This window comes from Humulus lupulus, chromosome 2, assembly GCF_963169125.1.
Source record: "Humulus lupulus chromosome 2, drHumLupu1.1, whole genome shotgun sequence".
In the NCBI taxonomy this organism is placed as follows: Eukaryota; Viridiplantae; Streptophyta; class Magnoliopsida; order Rosales; family Cannabaceae; genus Humulus; species Humulus lupulus.
In genome coordinates this window covers 637877-659240 of record NC_084794.1, presented here as the reverse complement: position 1 = coordinate 659240, position 21364 = coordinate 637877, and positions in this window count along the sequence as shown.

The following is a 21364-nucleotide window of genomic DNA, read 5'->3' as shown; positions in this document are numbered from 1 at the left end:
TTTGGCCTGAAAGGTCAATTTTTTTGTTTGGTTGAAGTAGGACCCCAATTCATGGACAATAATAGCCCTATATAATATTATTGATATGGGAAAAGGTTCAAAAAAATTAGAGCTTGTTAGAGGGAAATATGAGGGAATTACGAAATCGCTTCGGAGCCCTAGGCAGCTGCCAAGGAGATTTGGCCTGAAAGGTCAATTTTTTTGTTTGGTTGAATTAGGACCCCAATACATGGTCAATAATCACCCTATATAATATTATTGAGATGGTAAAAGGTTCAAAAAAATTAGAGCTTGTTAGATAGAAATATGAGTGAATTACGAAATCGCTTCGGAGCCCTAGGCAGCTGCCTAGGAGATTTCTCCTGAAAGGTCAATTTTTTTGTTTGGTTGAATTAGGACCCCAATTCATGGACAATAATAGCCCTATATAATATTATTGAGATGGGAAAAGGTTCAAAAAATTAGAGCTTGTTAGAGAGAAATATGAGTGAATTACGAAATCGCTTCGGAGCCCTAGGCAGCTGCCTAGGAGTTTTGGCCTGAAAGGTCAATTTTTTTGTTTGGTTGAATTAGGACCCCAATTCATGGTCAATAATCGCCCTATATAATATTATTGAGATGGGAAAAGGTTCAAAAAAATTAGAGCTTGTTAGAGGGAAATATGAGGGAATTACGAAATCGCTTCGGAGCCCTAGGCAGCTGCCTAGGAGATTTGGCCTGAATGGTCAATATTTTTGTTTGGTTGAATTAGGACCCCAATTCATGGTCTATAATAGCCCTATATAATATTATTGAGATGGGAAAAGGTTCAAAAAAATTAGAGCTTGTTAGAGAGAAATATGAGTGAATTACGAAATCGCTTCGGAGCCCTAGGCAGCTGCCTAGGAGATTTGGCCTGAAAGGTCAATTTTACTGTTTGGTTGAATTAGGACCCCAATTCATGGACAATAATAGCCCTATATAATATTATTGATATGGGAAAAGGTTCAAAAAAATTAGAGCTTGTTAGAGGGAAATATGAGGGAATTACGAAATCTCTACGGAGCCCTAGGCAGCTGCCTAGGAGATTTGGCCTGAAAGGTCAATTTTTTTGTTTGGTTGAATTAGGACCCCAATTCATGGTCAATAATCGCCCTATATAATATTATTGAGATGGGAAAAGGTTCAAAAAAATTAGAGCTTGTTAGATAGAAATATGAGTGAATTACGAAATCGCTTCGGAGCCCTAGGCAGCTGCCTAGGAGATTTCTCCTGAAAGGTAAATTTTTTTGTTTGGTTGAATTAGGACCCCAATTCATGGACAATAATAGCCCTATATAATATTATTGAGATGGGAAAAGGTTCAAAAAATTAGAGCTTGTTAGAGAGAAATATGAGTGAATTACGAAATCGCTTCGGAGCCCTAGGCAGCTGCCTAGGAGTTTTGTCCTGAAAGGTCAATTTTTTTGTTTGGTTGAATTAGGACCCCAATTCATGGTCAATAATCGCCCTATATAATATTATTGAGATGGGAAAAGGTTCAAAAAAATTAGAGCTTGTTAGAGGGAAATATGAGGGAATTACGAAATCGCTTCGGAGCCCTAGGCGGCTGCCTAGGAGATTTGGCCTGAAAGGTCAATTTTTTTGTTTGGTTGAATTAGGACCCCAATTCATGGTCAATAATCGCCCTATATAATATTATTGAGATGGGAAAAGGTTCAAAAAAATTAGAGCTTGTTAGAGGGAAATATGAGGGAATTACGAAATCGCTTCGGAGCCCTAGGCAGCTGCCTAGGAGATTTGGCCTGAAAGGTCAATTTTTTTGTTTGGTTGAATTAGGACCCCAATTCATGGTCAATAATCGCCCTATATAATATTATTGAGATGGGAAAAGGTTCAAAAAAATTAGAGCTTGTTAGATAGAAATATGAGTGAATTACGAAATCGCTTCGGAGCCCTAGGCAGCTGCCTAGGAGATTTGGCCTGAAAGGTCAATTTTTTTGTTTGGTTGAATTAGGACCCCAATTCATGGACAATAATAGCCCTATATAATATTATTGATATGGGAAAAGGTTCAAAAAAATTAGAGCTTGTTAGAGGGAAATATGAGGGAATTACGAAATCGCTTCGGAGCCCTAGGCAGCTGCCTAGGAGATTTGGCCTGAAAGGTCAATTTTTTTGTTTGGTTGAATTAGGACCCCAATTCATGGTCAATAATAGCCCTATATAATATTATTGAGATGGGAAAAGGTTCAAAAAAATTAGAGCTTGTTAGAGGGAAATATGAGGGAATTACGAAATCGCTTCGGAGCCCTAGGCAGCTGCCTAGGAGTTTTGTCCTGAAAGGTCAATTTTTTTGTTTGGTTGAATTAGGACCCCAATTAATGGTCAATAATCGCCCTATATAATATTATTGAGATGGGAAAAGGTTCAAAAAAATTAGAGCTTGTTAGATAGAAATATGAGTGAATTACGAAATCGCTTCGGAGCCCTAGGCAGCTGCCTAGGAGATTTGGCCTGAAAGGTCAATTTTTTTGTTTGGTTGAATTAGGACCCCAATACATGGTCAATAATCGCCCTATATAATATTATTGAGATGGCAAAAGGTTCAAAAAAATTAGAGCTTGTTAGATAGAAATATGAGTGAATTACGAAATCGCTTCGGAGCCCTAGGCAGCTGCCTAGGAGATTTCTCCTGAAAGGTAAATTTTTTTGTTTGGTTGAATTAGGACCCCAATTCATGGACAATAATAGCCCTATATAATATTATTGATATGGGAAAAGGTTCAAAAAAATTAGAGCTTGTTAGAGGGAAATATGAGGGAATTACGAAATCGCTTCGGAGCCCTAGGCAGCTGCCTAGGAGATTTGGCCTGAAAGGTCAATTTTTTTGTTTGGTTGAATTAGGACCCCAATTCATGGTCAATAATAGCCCTATATAATATTATTGAGATGGGAAAAGGTTCAAAAAAATTAGAGCTTGTTAGAGGGAAATATGAGGGACTTACGAAATCGCTTCGGAGCCCTAGGCAGCTGCCTAGGAGTTTTGTCCTGAAAGGTCAATTTTTTTGTTTGGTTGAATTAGGACCCCAATTCATGGTCAATAATCGCCCTATATAATATTATTGAGATGGGAAAAGGTTCAAAAAAATTAGAGCTTGTTAGATAGAAATATGAGTGAATTACGAAATCGCTTCGGAGCCCTAGGCAGCTGCCTAGGAGATTTGGCCTGAAAGGTCAATTTTTTTGTTTGGTTGAATTAGGACCCCAATACATGGTCAATAATCGCCCTATATAATATTATTGAGATGGCAAAAGGTTCAAAAAAATTAGAGCTTGTTAGATAGAAATATGAGTGAATTACGAAATCGCTTCGGAGCCCTAGGCAGCTGCCTAGGAGATTTCTCCTGAAAGGTAAATTTTTTTGTTTGGTTGAATTAGGACCCCAATTCATGGACAATAATAGCCCTATATAATATTATTGATATGGGAAAAGGTTCAAAAAAATTAGAGCTTGTTAGAGGGAAATATGAGGGAATTACGAAATCGCTTCGGAGCCCTAGGCAGCTGCCTAGGAGATTTGGCCTGAAAGGTCAATTTTTTTGTTTGGTTGAATTAGGACCCCAATTCATGGTCAATAATAGCCCTATATAATATTATTGAGATGGGAAAAGGTTCAAAAAAATTAGAGCTTGTTAGAGGGAAATATGAGGGAATTACGAAATCGCTTCGGAGCCCTAGGCAGCTGCCTAGGAGTTTTGTCCTGAAAGGTCAATTTTTTTGTTTGGTTGAATTAGGACCCCAATTCATGGTCAATAATCGCCCTATATAATATTATTGAGATGGGAAAAGGTTCAAAAAAATTAGAGCTTGTTAGAGAGAAATATGAGTGAATTACGAAATCGCTTCGGAGCCCTAGGCAGCTGCCTAGGAGATTTGGCCTGAAAGGTCAATTTTACTGTTTGGTTGAATTAGGACCCCAATTCATGGACAATAATAGCCCTATATAATATTATTGATATGGGAAAAGGTTCAAAAAAATTAGAGCTTGTTAGAGGGAAATATGAGGGAATTACGAAATCGCTTCGGAGCCCTAGGCAGCTGCCTAGGAGATTTGGCCTGAAAGGTCAATTTTTTGGTTTGGTTGAATTAGGACCCCAATACATGGTCAATAATCGCCCTATATAATATTATTGAGATGGTAAAAGGTTCAAAAAAATTAGAGCTTGTTAGATAGAAATATGAGTGAATTACGAAATCGCTTCGGAGCCCTAGGCAGCTGCCTAGGAGATTTCTCCTGAAAGGTAAATTTTTTTGTTTGGTTGAATTAGGAACCCAATTCATGGACAATAATAGCCCTATATAATATTATTGAGATGGGAAAAGGTTCAAAAAATTAGAGCTTGTTAGAGAGAAATATGAGTGAATTACGAAATCCCTTCGGAGCCCTAGGCAGCTGCCTAGGAGTTTTGGCCTGAAAGGTCAATTTTTTTGTTTGGTTGAATTAGGACCCCAATTCATGGTCAATAATCGCCCTATATAATATTATTGAGATGGGAAAAGGTTCAAAAAAATTAGAGCTTGTTAGAGGGAAATATGAGGGAATTACGAAATCGCTTCGGAGCCCTAGGCAGCTGCCTAGGAGATTTGGCCTGAAAGGTCAATTTTTTTGTTTGGTTGAATTAGGACCCCAATTCATGGTCAATAATCGCCCTATATAATATTATTGAGATGGGAAAAGGTTCAAAAAAATTAGAGCTTGTTAGATAGAAATATGAGTGAATTACGAAATCGCTTCGGAGCCCTAGGCAGCTGCCTAGGAGATTTGGCCTGAAAGGTCAATTTTTTTGTTTGGTTGAATTAGGACCCCAATTCATGGACAATAATAGCCCTATATAATATTATTGATATGGGAAAAGGTTCAAAAAAATTAGAGCTTGTTAGAGGGAAATATGAGGGAATTACGAAATCGCTTCGGAGCCCTAGGCAGCTGCCTAGGAGATTTGGCCTGAAAGGTCAATTTTTTTGTTTGGTTGAATTAGGACCCCAATTCATGGTCAATAATAGCCCTATATAATATTATTGAGATGGGAAAAGGTTCAAAAAAATTAGAGCTTGTTAGAGGGAAATATGAGGGAATTACGAAATCGCTTCGGAGCCCTAGGCAGCTGCCTAGGAGTTTTGTCCTGAAAGGTCAATTTTTTTGTTTGGTTGAATTAGGACCCCAATTCATGGTCAATAATCGCCCTATATAATATTATTGAGATGGGAAAAGGTTCAAAAAAATTAGAGCTTGTTAGATAGAAATATGAGTGAATTACGAAATCGCTTCGGAGCCCTAGGCAGCTGCCTAGGAGATTTGGCCTGAAAGGTCAATTTTTTTGTTTGGTTGAATTAGGACCCCAATACATGGTCAATAATCGCCCTATATAATATTATTGAGATGGTAAAAGGTTCAAAAAAATTAGAGCTTGTTAGATTGAAATATGAGTGAATTACGAAATCGCTTCGGAGCCCTAGGCAGCTACCTAGGAGATTTCTCCTGAAAGGTAAATTTTTTTGTTTGGTTGAATTAGGACCCCAATTCATGGACAATAATAGCCCTATATAATATTATTGAGATGGGAAAAGGTTCAAAAAATTAGAGCTTGTTAGAGAGAAATATGAGTGAATTACGAAATCCCTTCGGAGCCCTAGGCAGCTGCCTAGGAGTTTTGGCCTGAAAGGTCAATTTTTTTGTTTGGTTGAATTAGGACCCCAATTCATGGTCAATAATCGCCCTATATAATATTATTGAGATGGGAAAAGGTTCAAAAAAATTAGAGCTTGTTAGAGGGAAATATGAGGGAATTACGAAATCGCTTCGGAGCCCTAGGCAGCTGCCTAGGAGATTTGGCCTGAATGGTCAATATTTTTGTTTGGTTGAATTAGGACCCCAATTCATGGTCTATAATAGCCCTATATAATATTATTGAGATGGGAAAAGGTTCAAAAAAATTAGAGCTTGTTAGAGAGAAATATGAGTGAATTACGAAATCGCTTCGGAGCCCTAGGCAGCTGCCTAGGAGATTTGGCCTTAAAGGTCAATTTTACTGTTTGGTTGAATTAGGAACCCAATTCATGGACAATAATAGCCCTATATAATATTATTGATATGGGAAAAGGTTCAAAAAAATTAGAGCTTGTTAGAGGGAAATATGAGGGAATTACGAAATCGCTTCGGAGCCCTAGGCAGCTGCCTAGGAGATTTGGCCTGAAAGGTCAATTTTTTTGTTTGGTTGAATTAGGACCCCAATTCATGGTCAATAATCGCCCTATATAATATTATTGAGATGGGAAAAGGTTCAAAAAAATTAGAGCTTGTTAGATAGAAATATGAGTGAATTACGAAATCGCTTCGGAGCCCTAGGCAGCTGCCTAGGAGATTTGGCCTGAAAGATCAATTTTTTTGTTTGGTTGAATTAGGACCCCAATTCATGGACAATAATAGCCCTATATAATATTATTGATATGGGAAAAGGTTCAAAAAAATTAGAGCTTGTTAGAGGGAAATATGAGGGAATTACGAAATCGCTTCGGAGCCCTAGGCAGCTGCCTAGGAGATTTGGCCTGAAAGGTCAATTTTTTTGTTTGGTTGAATTAGGACCCCAATTCATGGTCAATAATAGCCCTATATAATATTATTGAGATGGGAAAAGGTTCAAAAAAATTAGAGCTTGTTAGAGGGAAATATGAGGGAATTACGAAATCGCTTCGGAGCCCTAGGCAGCTGCCTAGGAGTTTTGTCCTGAAAGGTCAATTTTTTTGTTTGGTTGAATTAGGACCCCAATTCATGGTCAATAATTGCCCTATATAATATTATTGAGATGGGAAAAGGTTCAAAAAAATTAGAGCTTGTTAGATAGAAATATGAGTGAATTACGAAATCGCTTCGGAGCCCTAGGCAGCTGCCTAGGAGATTTGGCCTGAAAGGTCAATTTTTTTGTTTGGTTGAAGTAGGACCCCAATTCATGGACAATAATAGCCCTATATAATATTATTGATATGGGAAAAGGTTCAAAAAAATTAGAGCTTGTTAGAGGGAAATATGAGGGAATTACGAAATCGCTTCGGAGCCCTAGGCAGCTGCCTAGGAGATTTGGCCTGAAAGGTCAATTTTTTTGTTTGGTTGAATTAGGACCCCAATACATGGTCAATAATCAACCTATATAATATTATTGAGATGGTAAAAGGATCAAAAAAATTAGAGCTTGTTATATAGAAATATGAGTGAATTACGAAATCGCTTCGGAGCCCTAGGCAGCTGCCTAGGAGATTTCTCCTGAAAGGTCAATTTTTTTGTTTGGTTGAATTAGGACCCCAATTCATGGACAATAATAGCCCTATATAATATTATTGAGATGGGAAAAGGTTCAAAAAATTAGAGCTTGTTAGAGAGAAATATGAGTGAATTACGAAATCCCTTCGGAGCCCTAGGCAGCTGCCTAGGAGTTTTGGCCTGAAAGGTCAATTTTTTTGTTTGGTTGAATTAGGACCCCAATTCATGGTCAATAATCGCCCTATATAATATTATTGAGATGGGAAAAGGTTCAAAAAAATTAGAGCTTGTTAGAGGGAAATATGAGGGAATTACGAAATCGCTTCGGAGCCCTAGGCAGCTGCCTAGGAGATTTGGCCTGAATGGTCAATATTTTTGTTTGGTTGAATTAGGACCCCAATTCATGGTCTATAATAGCCCTATATAATATTATTGAGATGGGAAAAGGTTCAAAAAAATTAGAGCTTGTTAGAGAGAAATATGAGTGAATTACGAAATCGCTTCGGAGCCCTAGGCAGCTGCCTAGGAGATTTGGCCTTAAAGGTCAATTTTACTGTTTGGTTGAATTAGGAACCCAATTCATGGACAATAATAGCCCTATATAATATTATTGATATGGGAAAAGGTTCAAAAAAATTAGAGCTTGTTAGAGGGAAATATGAGGGAATTACGAAATCGCTTCGGAGCCCTAGGCAGCTGCCTAGGAGATTTGGCCTGAAAGGTCAATTTTTTTGTTTGGTTGAATTAGGACCCCAATTCATGGTCAATAATCGCCCTATATAATATTATTGAGATGGGAAAAGGTTCAAAAAAATTAGAGCTTGTTAGATAGAAATATGAGTGAATTACGAAATCGCTTCGGAGCCCTAGGCAGCTGCCTAGGAGATTTGGCCTGAAAGATCAATTTTTTTGTTTGGTTGAATTAGGACCCCAATTCATGGACAATAATAGCCCTATATAATATTATTGATATGGGAAAAGGTTCAAAAAAATTAGAGCTTGTTAGAGGGAAATATGAGGGAATTACGAAATCGCTTCGGAGCCCTAGGCAGCTGCCTAGGAGATTTGGCCTGAAAGGTCAATTTTTTTGTTTGGTTGAATTAGGACCCCAATTCATGGTCAATAATAGCCCTATATAATATTATTGAGATGGGAAAAGGTTCAAAAAAATTAGAGCTTGTTAGAGGGAAATATGAGGGAATTACGAAATCGCTTCGGAGCCCTAGGCAGCTGCCTAGGAGTTTTGTCCTGAAAGGTCAATTTTTTTGTTTGGTTGAATTAGGACCCCAATTCATGGTCAATAATTGCCCTATATAATATTATTGAGATGGGAAAAGGTTCAAAAAAATTAGAGCTTGTTAGATAGAAATATGAGTGAATTACGAAATCGCTTCGGAGCCCTAGGCAGCTGCCTAGGAGATTTGGCCTGAAAGGTCAATTTTTTTGTTTGGTTGAAGTAGGACCCCAATTCATGGACAATAATAGCCCTATATAATATTATTGATATGGGAAAAGGTTCAAAAAAATTAGAGCTTGTTAGAGGGAAATATGAGGGAATTACGAAATCGCTTCGGAGCCCTAGGCAGCTGCCTAGGAGATTTGGCCTGAAAGGTCAATTTTTTTGTTTGGTTGAATTAGGACCCCAATACATGGTCAATAATCAACCTATATAATATTATTGAGATGGTAAAAGGATCAAAAAAATTAGAGCTTGTTATATAGAAATATGAGTGAATTACGAAATCGCTTCGGAGCCCTAGGCAGCTGCCTAGGAGATTTCTCCTGAAAGGTCAATTTTTTTGTTTGGTTGAATTAGGACCCCAATTCATGGACAATAATAGCCCTATATAATATTATTGAGATGGGAAAAGGTTCAAAAAATTAGAGCTTGTTAGAGAGAAATATGAGTGAATTACGAAATCGCTTCGGAGCCCTAGGCTGCTGCCTAGGAGTTTTGGCCTGAAAGGTCAATTTTTTTGTTTGGTTGAATTAGGACCCCAATTCATGGTCAATAATCGCCCTATATAATATTATTGAGATGGGAAAAGGTTCAAAAAAATTAGAGCTTGTTAGAGGGAAATATGAGGGAATTACGAAATCGCTTCGGAGCCCTAGGCAGCTGCCTAGGAGATTTGGCCTGAATGGTCAATATTTTTGTTTGGTTGAATTAGGACCCCAATTCATGGTCTATAATAGCCCTATATAATATTATTGAGATGGGAAAAGGTTCAAAAAAATTAGAGCTTGTTAGAGAGAAATATGAGTGAATTACGAAATCGCTTCGGAGCCCTAGGCAGCTGCCTAGGAGATTTGGCCTGAAAGGTCAATTTTACTGTTTGGTTGAATTAGGACCCCAATTCATGGACAATAATAGCCCTTTATAATATTATTGATATGGGAAAAGGTTCAAAAAAATTAGAGCTTGTTAGAGGGAAATATGAGGGAATTACGAAATCTCTTCGGAGCCCTAGGCAGCTGCCTAGGAGATTTGGCCTGAAAGGTCAATTTTTTTGTTTGGTTGAATTAGGACCCCAATTCATGGTCAATAATCGCCCTATATAATATTATTGAGATGGGAAAAGGTTCAAAAAAATTAGAGCTTGTTAGATAGAAATATGAGTGAATTACGAAATCGCTTCGGAGCCCTAGGCAGCTGCCTAGGAGATTTGGCCTGAAAGGGCAATTTTATTGTTTGGTTGAATTAGGACCCCAATTCATGGACAATAATAGCCCTATATAATATTATTGATATGGGCAAAGGTTCAAAAAAAATTAGAGCTTGTTGGAGGGAAATATGAGGGAATTACGAAATCGCTTCGGAGCCCTGGACAACTGCCTAGGAGATTTGGCCTGAAAGGTCAATTTTTTTGTTTGGTTGAATTAGGACCCCAATTCATGGAAAATAATGGCCCTATATAATATTATGGAAATGGGAAAAGGTTAAAAAAAATTAGAGCTTGTTGGATGGAAATATGAGGGAATTACGAAATCGCTTCGGAGCCCTTGGCAGCTTGCCTAGGAGATTTGGCCTGAATGGTCAATATTTTTGTTTGGTTGAATTAGGACCCCAATTCATGGTCTATAATAGCCCTATATAATATTATTGAGATGGGAAAAGGTTCAAAAAAATTAGAGCTTGTTAGAGAGAAATATGAGTGAATTACGAAATCGCTTCGGAGCCCTAGGCAGCTGCCTAGGAGATTTGGCCTGAAAGGTCAATTTTACTGTTTGGTTGAATTAGGACCCCAATTCATGGACAATAATAGCCCTATATAATATTATTGATATGGGAAAAGGTTCAAAAAAATTAGAGCTTGTTAGAGGGAAATATGAGGGAATTACGAAATCGCTTCGGAGCCCTAGGCAGCTGCCTAGGAGATTTGGCCTGAAAGGTCAATTTTTTTGTTTGGTTGAATTAGGACCCCAATTCATGGTCAATAATCGCCCTATATAATATTATTGAGATGGGAAAAGGTTCAAAAAAATTAGAGCTTGTTAGATAGAAATATGAGTGAATTACGAAATCGCTTCGGAGCCCTAGGCAGCTGCCTAGGAGATTTGGCCTGAAAGGGCAATTTTAATGTTTGGTTGAATTAGGACCCCAATTCATGGACAATAATAGCCCTATATAATATTATTGATATGGGCAAAGGTTCAAAAAAAATGAGAGCTTGTTGGAGGGAAATATGAGGGAATTACGAAATCGCTTCGGAGCCCTGGACAACTGCCTAGGAGATTTGGCCTGAAAGGTCAATTTTTTTGTTTGGTTGAATTAGGACCCCAATTCATGGAAAATAATGGCCCTATATAATATTATGGAAATGGGAAAAGGTTAAAAAAAATTAGAGCTTGTTGGATGGAAATATGAGGGAATTACGAAATCGCTTCGGAGCCCTTGGCAGCTTGCCTAGGAGATTTGGCCTGAAAGGTCAATTTTTTTGTTTGGTTGAATTAGGACCCCAATTCATGGTCAATAATAGCCCTACATAATATTTTTGAGATTGGAAATGGTTCAAAAAAACTAGAGCTATTTAGAGAGAAATATGAGTGAATTACGAAATCGCTTCGGAGCCCTAGGCAGCTGCCTATGAGATTTGGCCGGAAAGGTCAATTTTTTTGTTTGGTTGAATTAGGACCCCAATTCATGGTCAATAATCGCGCTATATAATATTATTGAGATGGGAAAAGGTTCAAAAAATTAGAGCTTGTTAGAGAGAAATATAAGTGAATTACGAAATCGCTTCGGAGCCCTAGGCAGCTGCCTAGGAGTTTTGGCCTGAAAGGTCTATTTTTTTGTTTGGTTGGATTAGGACTCCAATTCATGGTCAATAATATCCCTATATAATATTATTGAGATGGGAAAAGGTTCAAAAAAATTAGAGCTTGTTAGAGGGAAATATGAGGGAATTACGAAATCGCTTCGGAGCCCTAGGCAGCTGCCTAGGAGATTTGGCCTGAATGGTCAATATTTTTGTTTGGTTGAATTAGGACCCCAATTCATGGACAATAATAGCCCTATATAATATTATTGAGATGGGAAAAGGTTCAAAAAATTAGAGCTTGTTAGAGAGAAATATGAGTGAATTACGAAATCGCTTCGGAGCCCTAGGCAGCTGCCTAGGAGATTTGGCCTGAAAGGTCAATTTTTTTGTTTGGTTGAATTAGGACCCCAATACATGGTCAATAATCACCCTATATAATTTTATTGAGATGGTAAAAGGTTCAAAAAAATTAGAGCTTGTTAGATAGAAATATGAGTGAATTACGAAATCGCTTCGGAGCCCTAGGCAGCTGCCTAGGAGATTTCTCCTGAAAGGTCAATTTTTTTGTTTGGTTGAATTAGGACCCCAATTCATGGACAATAATAGCCCTATATAATATTATTGAGATGGGAAAAGGTTCAAAAAATTAGAGCTTGTTAGAGAGAAATATGAGTGAATTACGAAATCCCTTCGGAGCCCTAGGCCGCTGCCTAGGAGTTTTGGCCTGAAAGGTCAATTTTTTTGTTTGGTTGAATTAGGACCCCAATTCATGGTCAATAATCGCCCTATATAATATTATTGAGATGGGAAAAGGTTCAAAAAAATTAGAGCTTGTTAGAGGGAAATATGAGGGAATTACGAAATCGCTTCGGAGCCCTAGGCAGCTGCCTAGGAGATTTGGCCTGAATGGTCAATATTTTTGTTTGGTTGAATTAGGACCCCAATTCATGGTCTATAATAGCCCTATATAATATTATTGAGATGGGAAAAGGTTCAAAAAAATTAGAGCTTGTTAGAGAGAAATATGAGTGAATTACGAAATCGCTTCGGAGCCCTAGGCAGCGGCCTAGGAGATTTGGCCTGAAAGGTCAATTTTACTGTTTGGTTGAATTAGGACCCCAATTCATGGACAATAATAGCGCTATATAATATTATTGATATGGGAAAAGGTTCAAAAAAATTAGAGCTTGTTAGAGGGAAATATGAGGGAATTACGAAATCGCTTCGGAGCCCTAGGCAGCTGCCTAGGAGATTTGGCCTGAAAGGTCAATTTTTTTGTTTGGTTGAATTAGGACCCCAATTCATGGTCAATAATCGCCCTATATAATATTATTGAGATGGGAAAAGGTTCAAAAAAATTAGAGCTTGTTAGATAGAAATATGAGTGAATTACGAAATCGCTTCGGAGCCCTAGGCAGCTGCCTAGGAGATTTGGCCTGAAAGGGCAATTTTAATGTTTGGTTGAATTAGGACCCCAATTCATGGACAATAATAGCCCTATATAATATTATTGATATGGGCAAAGGTTCAAAAAAAATTAGAGCTTGTTGGAGGGAAATATGAGGGAATTACGAAATCGCTTCGGAGCCCTGGACAACTGCCTAGGAGATTTGGCCTGAAAGGTCAATTTTTTTGTTTGGTTGAATTAGGACCCCAATTCATGGAAAATAATGGTTCTATATAATATTATGGAAATGGGAAAAGGTTAAAAAAAATTAGAGCTTGTTGGATGGAAATATGAGGGAATTACGAAATCGCTTCGGAGCCCTTGGCAGCTTGCCTAGGAGATTTGGCCTGAATGGTCAATATTTTTGTTTGGTTGAATTAGGACCCCAATTCATGGTCTATAATAGCCCTATATAATATTATTGAGATGGGAAAAGGTTCAAAAAAATTAGAGCTTGTTAGAGAGAAATATGAGTGAATTACGAAATCGCTTCGGAGCCCTAGGCAGCTGCCTAGGAGATTTGGCCTGAAAGGTCAATTTTACTGTTTGGTTGAATTAGGACCCCAATTCATGGACAATAATAGCCCTATATAATATTATTGATATGGGAAAAGGTTCAAAAAAATTAGAGCTTGTTAGAGGGAAATATGAGGGAATTACGAAATCGCTTCGGAGCCCTAGGCAGCTGCCTAGGAGATTTGGCCTGAAAGGTCAATTTTTTTGTTTGGTTGAATTAGGACCCCAATTCATGGTCAATAATCGCCCTATATAATATTATTGAGATGGGAAAAGGTTCAAAAAAATTAGAGCTTGTTAGATAGAAATATGAGTGAATTACGAAATCGCTTCGGAGCCCTAGGCAGCTGCCTAGGAGATTTGGCCTGAAAGGGCAATTTTAATGTTTGGTTGAATTAGGACCCCAATTCATGGAAAATAATAGCCCTATATAATATTATTGATATGGGCAAAGGTTCAAAAAAAATTAGAGCTTGTTGGAGGGAAATATGAGGGAATTACGAAATCGCTTCGGAGCCCTGGACAACTGCCTAGGAGATTTGGCCTGAAAGGTCAATTTTTTTGTTTGGTTGAATTAGGACCCCAATTCATGGAAAATAATGGCCTTATATAATATTATGGAAATGGGAAAAGGTTAAAAAAAATTAGAGCTTGTTGGATGGAAATATGAGGGAATTACGAAATCGATTCGGAGCCCTTGGCAGCTTGCCTAGGAGATTTGGCCTGAAAGGTCAATTTTTTTGTTTGGTTGAATTAGGACCCCAATTCATGGTCAATAATAGCCCTACATAATATTTTTGAGATTGGAAATGGTTCAAAAAAACTAGAGCTATTTAGAGAGAAATATGAGTGAATTACGAAATCGCTTCGGAGCCCTAGGCAGCTGCCTATGAGATTTGGCCAGAAAGGTCAATTTTTTTGTTTGGTTGAATTAGGACCCCAATTCATGGTCAATAATCGCGCTATATAATATTATTGAGATGGGAAAAGGTTCAAAAAATTAGAGCTTGTTAGAGAGAAATATAAGTGAATTACGAAATCGCTTCGGAGCCCTAGGCAGCTGCCTAGGAGTTTTGGCCTGAAAGGTCTATTTTTTTGTTTGGTTGGATTAGGACTCCAATTCATGGTCAATAATATCCCTATATAATATTATTGAGATGGGAAAAGGTTCAAAAAAATTAGAGCTTGTTAGAGGGAAATATGAGGGAATTACGAAATCGCTTCGGAGCCCTAGGCAGCTGCCTAGGAGATTTGGCCTGAATGGTCAATATTTTTGTTTGGTTGAATTAGGACCCCAATTCATGGTCTATAATAGCCCTATATAATATTATTGAGATGGGAAAAGGTTCAAAAAAATTAGAGCTTGTTAGAGAGAAATATGAGTGAATTACGAAATCGCTTCGGAGCCCTAGGCAGCTGCCTAGGAGATTTGGCCTGAAAGGTCAATTTTACTGTTTGGTTGAATTAGGACCCCAATTCATGGACAATAATAGCCCTATATAATATTATTCATATGGGAAAAGGTTCAAAAAAATTAGAGCTTGTTAGAGGGAAATATGAGGGAATTACGAAATCGCTTCGGAGCCCTAGGCAGCTGCCTAGGAGATTTGGCCTGAATGGTCAATTTTTTTGTTTGGTTGAATTAGGACCCCAATTCATGGTCAATAATCGCCCTATATAATATTATTGAGATGGGAAAAGGTTCAAAAAAATTAGAGCTTGTTAGATAGAAATATGAGTGAATTGCGAAATCGCTTCGGAGCCCTAGGCAGCTGCCTAGGAGATTTGGCCTGAAAGGTCAATTTTAATGTTTGGTTGAATTAGGAGCCCAATTCATGGACAATAATAGCCCTATATAATATTATTGATATGGGCAAAGGTTCAAAAAAAATTAGAGCTTGTTGGAGGGAAATATGAGGGAATTACGAAATCGCTTCGGAGCCCTGGACAACTGCCTAGGAGATTTGGCCTGAAAGGTCAATTTTTTTGTTTGGTTGAATTAGGACCCCAATTCATGGAAAATAATGGCCCTATATAATATTATGGAAATGGGAAAAGGTTAAAAAAAATTAGAGCTTGTTGGATGGAAATATGAGGGAATTACGAAATCGCTTCGGAGCCCTTGGCAGCTTGCCTAGGAGATTTGGCCTGAAAGGTCAATTTTTTTGTTTGGTTGAATTAGGACCCCAATTCATGGTCAATAATAGCCCTACATAATATTTTTGAGATTGGAAATGGTTCAAAAAAACTAGAGCTATTTAGAGAGAAATATGAGTGAATTACGAAATCGCTTCGGAGCCCTAGGCAGCGGCCTATGAGATTTGGCCGGAAAGGTCAATTTTTTTGTTTGGTTGAATTAGGACCCCAATTCATGGTCAATAATCGCGCTATATAATATTATTGAGATGGGAAAAGGTTCAAAAAATTAGAGCTTGTTAGAGAGAAATATAAGTGAATAACGAAATCGCTTCGGAGCCCTAGGCAGCTGCCTAGGAGTTTTGGCCTGAAAGGTCTATTTTTTTGTTTGGTTGGATTAGGACTCCAATTCATGGTCAATAATATCCCTATATAATATTATTGAGATGGGAAAAGGTTCAAAAAAATTAGAGCTTGTTAGAGGGAAATATGAGGGAATTACGAAATCGCTTCGGAGCCCTAGGCAGCTGCCTAGGAGATTTGGCCTGAAAGGTCAATTTTACTGTTTGGTTGAATTAGGACCCCAATTCATGGACAATAATAGCCCTATATAATATTATTGATATGGGAAATGGTTCAAAAAAATTAGAGCTTGTTAGAGGGAAATATGAGGGAATTACGAAATCGCTTCGGAGCCCTAGGCAGGTGCCTAGGAGATTTGGCCTGAATGGTCAATTTTTTTGTTTGGTTGAATTAGGACCCCAATTCATGGTCTATAATAGTCCTATATAATATTATTGAGATGGGAAAAGGTTCAAAAAAAATTAGAGCTTGTTAGAGTGAAATATGAGTGAATTACGAAATCGCTTCGGAGCCCTAGGCAGCTGCCTAGGAGATTTGGCCTGAAAGGTCAATTTTAATGTTTGGTTGAATTAGGACCCCAATTCATGGACAATAATAGCCCTATATAATATTATTTATATGGGCAAAGGTTCAAAAAAAATTAGAGCTTGTTGGAGGGAAATATGAGGGAATTACGAAATCGTTTCGGAGCCCTGGACAACTGCCTAGGAGATTTGGCCTGAAAGGTCAATTTTTTTGTTTGGTTGAATTAGGACCCCAATTCATGGAATATAATGGCCCTATATAATATTATGGAAATGGGAAAAGGTTAAAAAAAATTAGAGCTTGTTGGATGGAAATATGAGGGAATTACGAAATCGCTTCGGAGCCCTTGGCAGCTTGCCTAGGAGATTTGGCCTGAAAGGTCAATTTTTTTGTTTGGTTGAATTAGGACCCCAATTCATGGTCAATAATAGCCCTACATAATATTTTTGAGATTGGAAATGGTTCAAAAAAACTAGAGCTATTTAGAGAGAAATATGAGAGAATTACGAAATCGCTTCGGAGCCCTAGGCAGCTGCCTATGAGATTTGGCCGGAAAGGTCAATTTTTTTGTTTGGTTGAATTAGGACCCCAATTCATGGTCAATAATCGCGCTATATAATATTATTGAGATGGGAAAAGGTTCAAAAAATTAGAGCTTGTTAGAGAGAAATATAAGTGAATTACGAAATCGCTTCGGAGCCCTAGGCAGCTGCCTAGGAGTTTTGGCCTGAAAGGTCTATTTTTTTGTTTGGTTGGATTACGACTCCAATTCATGGTCAATAATATCCCTATATAATATTATTGAGATTGGAAAAGGTTCAAAAAAATTATAGCTTGTTAGAGGGAAATATGAGGGAATTACGAAATCGCTTCGGAGCCCTAGGCAGCTGCCTAGGAGATTTGGCCTGAATGGTCAATATTTTTGTTTGGTTGAATTAGGACCCCAATTCATGGTCTATAATAGCCCTATATAATATTATTGAGATGGGAAAAGGTTCAAAAAAATTAGAGCTTGTTAGAGAGAAATATGAGAGAATTACGAAATCGCTTCGGAGCCCTAGGCCGCTGCCTAGGAGATTTGGCCTGAAAGGTCAATTTTACTGTTTGGTTGAATTAGGACCCCAATTCATGGACAATAATAGCCCTATATAATATTATTGATATGGGAAAAGGTTCAAAAAAATTAGAGCTTGTTAGAGGGAAATATGAGGGAATTACGAAATCGCTTCGGAGCCCAAGGCAGCTGCCTAGGAGATTTGGCCTGAATGGTCAATTTTTTTGTTTGGTTGAATTAGGACCCCAATTCATGGTCAATAATAGTCCTATATAATATTATTGAGATGGGAAAAGGTTCAAAAAAATTAGAGCTTGTTAGAGTGAAATATGAGTGAATTACGAAATCGCTTCGGAGCCCTAGGCAGCTGCCTAGGAGATTTGGCCTGAAAGGTCAATTTTAATGTTTGGTTGAATTAGGACCCCAATTCATGGACAATAATAGCCCTATATAATATTATTTATATGGGCAAAGGTTCAAAAAAAATTAGAGCTTGTTGGAGGGAAATATGAGGGAATTACGAAATCGCTTCGGAGCCCTGGACAACTGCCTAGGAGATTTGGCCTGAAAGGTCAATTTTTTTGTTTGGCTGAATTAGGACCCCAATTCATGGAAAATAATGGCCCTATATAATATTATGGAAATGGGAAAAGGTTAAAAAAAATTAGAGCTTGTTGGATGGAAATATGAGGGAATTACGAAATCGCTTCGGAGCCCTTGGCAGCTTGCCTAGGAGATTTGGCCTGAAAGGTCAATTTTTTTGTTTGGTTGAATTAGGACCCCAATTCATGGTCAATAATAGCCCTACATAATATTTTTGAGATTGGAAATGGTTCAAAAAAACTAGAGCTATTTAGAGAGAAATATGAGAGAATTACGAAATCGCTTCGGAGCCCTAGGCAGCTGCCTATGAGATTTGGCCGGAAAGGTCAATTTTTTTGTTTGGTTGAATTAGGACCCCAATTCATGGTCAATAATCGCGCTATATAATATTATTGAGATGGGAAAAGGTTCAAAAAATTAGAGCTTGTTAGAGAGAAATATAAGTGAATTACGAAATCGCTTCGGAGCCCTAGGCAGCTGCCTAGGAGTTTTGGCCTGAAAGGTCTATTTTTTTGTTTTGTTGGATTAGGACTCCAATTCATGGTCAATAATATCCCTATATAGTATTATTGAGATGGGAAAAGGTTCAAAAAAATTAGAGCTTGTTAGAGAGAAATATGAGTGAATTACGAAATCGCTTCGGAGCCCTAGGCAGCTGCCTAGGAGATTTGGCCTGAAAGGTCAATTTTTTTGTTTGGTTGAATTAGGACCCCAATACATGGTCAATAATCACCCTATATAATATTATTGAGATGGTAAAAGGTTCAAAACAATTAGAGCTTGTTAGATAGAAATATGAGTGAATTACGAAATCGCTTCGGAGCCCTAGGCAGCTGCCTAGGAGATTTCTCCTGAAAGGTCAATTTTTTTGTTTGGTTGAATTAGGACCCCAATTCATGGACAATAATAGCCCTATATAATATTATTGAGATGGGAAAAGGTTCAAAAAATTAGAGCTTGTTAGAGAGAAATATGAGTGAATTACGAAATCCCTTCGGAGCCCTAGGCAGCTGCCTAGGAGTTTTGGCCTGAAAGATCAATTTTTTTGTTTGGTTGAATTAGGACCCCAATTCATGGTCAATAATCGCCCTATATAATATTATTGAGATGGGAAAAGGTTCAAAAAAATTAGAGCTTGTTTGAGGGAAATATGAGGGAATTACGAAATCGCTTCGGAGCCCTAGGCAGCTGCCTAGGAGATTTGGCCTGAATGGTCAATATTTTTGTTTGGTTGAATTAGGACCCCAATTCATGGTCTATAATAGCCCTATATAATATTATTGAGATGGGAAAAGGTTCAAAAAAATTAGAGCTTGTTAGAGAGAAATATGAGTGAATTACGAAATCGCTTCGGAGCCCTAGGCTGCTGCCTAGGAGATTTGGCCTGAAAGGTCAATTTTACTGTTTGGTTGAATTAGGACCCCAATTCATGGACAATAATAGCCCTATATAATATTATTGATATGGGAAAAGGTTCAAAAAAATTAGAGCTTGTTAGAGGGAAATATGAGGGAATTACGAAATCGCTTCGGAGCCCTAGGCAGCTGCCTAGGAGATTTGGCCTGAAAGGTCAATTTTTTTGTTAGGCTGAATTAGGACCCCAATTCATGGTCAATAATCGCCCTATATAATATTATTGAGATGGGAAAAGGTTCAAAAAAATTAGAGCTTGTTAGATAGAAATATGAGTGAATTACGAAATCGCTTCGGAGCCCTAGGCAGCTGCCTAGGAGATTTGGCCTGAAAGGGCAATTTTAATGTTTGGTTGAATTAGGACCCCAATTCATGGACAATAATAGCCCTATATAATATTATTGATATGGGCAAAGGTTCAAAAAAAATTAGAACTTGTTGGAGGGAAATATGAGGGAATTACGAAATCGCTTCGGAGCCCTGGACAACTGCCTAGGAGATTTGGCCTGAAAGGTCAATTTTTTTGTTTGGTTGAATTAGGACCCCAATTCATGGAAAATAATGGCCCTATATAATATTATGGAAATGGGAAAAGGTTAAAAAAAATTAGAGCTTGTTGGATGGAAATATGAGGGAATTACGAAATCGCTTCGGAGCCCTTGGCAGCTTGCCTAGGAGATTTGGCCTGAAAGGTCAATTTTTTTGTTTGGTTGAATTAGGACCCCAATTCATGGTCAATAATAGCCCTACATAATATTTTTGAGATTGGAAATGGTTCAAAAAAACTAGAGCTATTTAGAGAGAAATATGAGTGAATTACGAAATCGCTTCGGAGCCCTAGGCAGCTGCCTATGAGATTTGGCCGGAAAGGTCAATTTTTTTGTTTGGTTGAATTAGGACCCCAATTCATGGTCAATAATCGCGCTATATAATATTATTGAGATGGGAAAAGGTTCAAAAAATTAGAGCTTGTTAGAGAGAAATATAAGTGAATTACGAAATCGCTTCGGAGCCCTAGGCAGCTGCCTAGGAGTTTTGGCCTGAAAGGTCTATTTTTTTGTTTGGTTGGATTAGGACTCCAATTCATGGTCAATAATATCCCTATATAATATTATTGAGATTGGAAAAGGTTCAAAAAAATTATAGCTTGTTAGAGGGAAATATGAGGGAATTACGAAATCGCTTCGGAGCCCTAGGCAGCTGCCTAGGAGATTTGGCCTGAATGGTCAATATTTTTGTTTGGTTGAATTAGGACCCCAATTCATGGTCTATAATAGCCCTATATAATATTATTGAGATGGGAAAAGGTTCAAAAAAATTAGAGCTTGTTAGAGAGAAATATGAGTGAATTACGAAATCGCTTCGGAGCCCTAGGCAGCTGCCTAGGAGATTTGGCCTGAAAGGTCAATTTTACTGTTTGGTTGAATTAGGACCCCAATTCATGGACAATAATAGCCCTATATAATATTATTGATATGGGAAATGGTTCAAAAAAATTAGAGCTTGTTAGAGGGAAATATGAGGGAATTACGAAATCGCTTCGGAGCCCTAGGCAGCTGCCTAGGAGATTTGGCCTGAATGGTCAATTTTTTTGTTTGGTTGAATTAGGACCCCAATTCATGGTCTATAATAGTCCTATATAATATTATTGAGATGGGAAAAGGTTCAAAAAAATTAGAGCTTGTTAGAGTGAAATATGAGTGAATTACGAAATCGCTTCGGAGCCCTAGGCAGCTGCCTAGGAGATT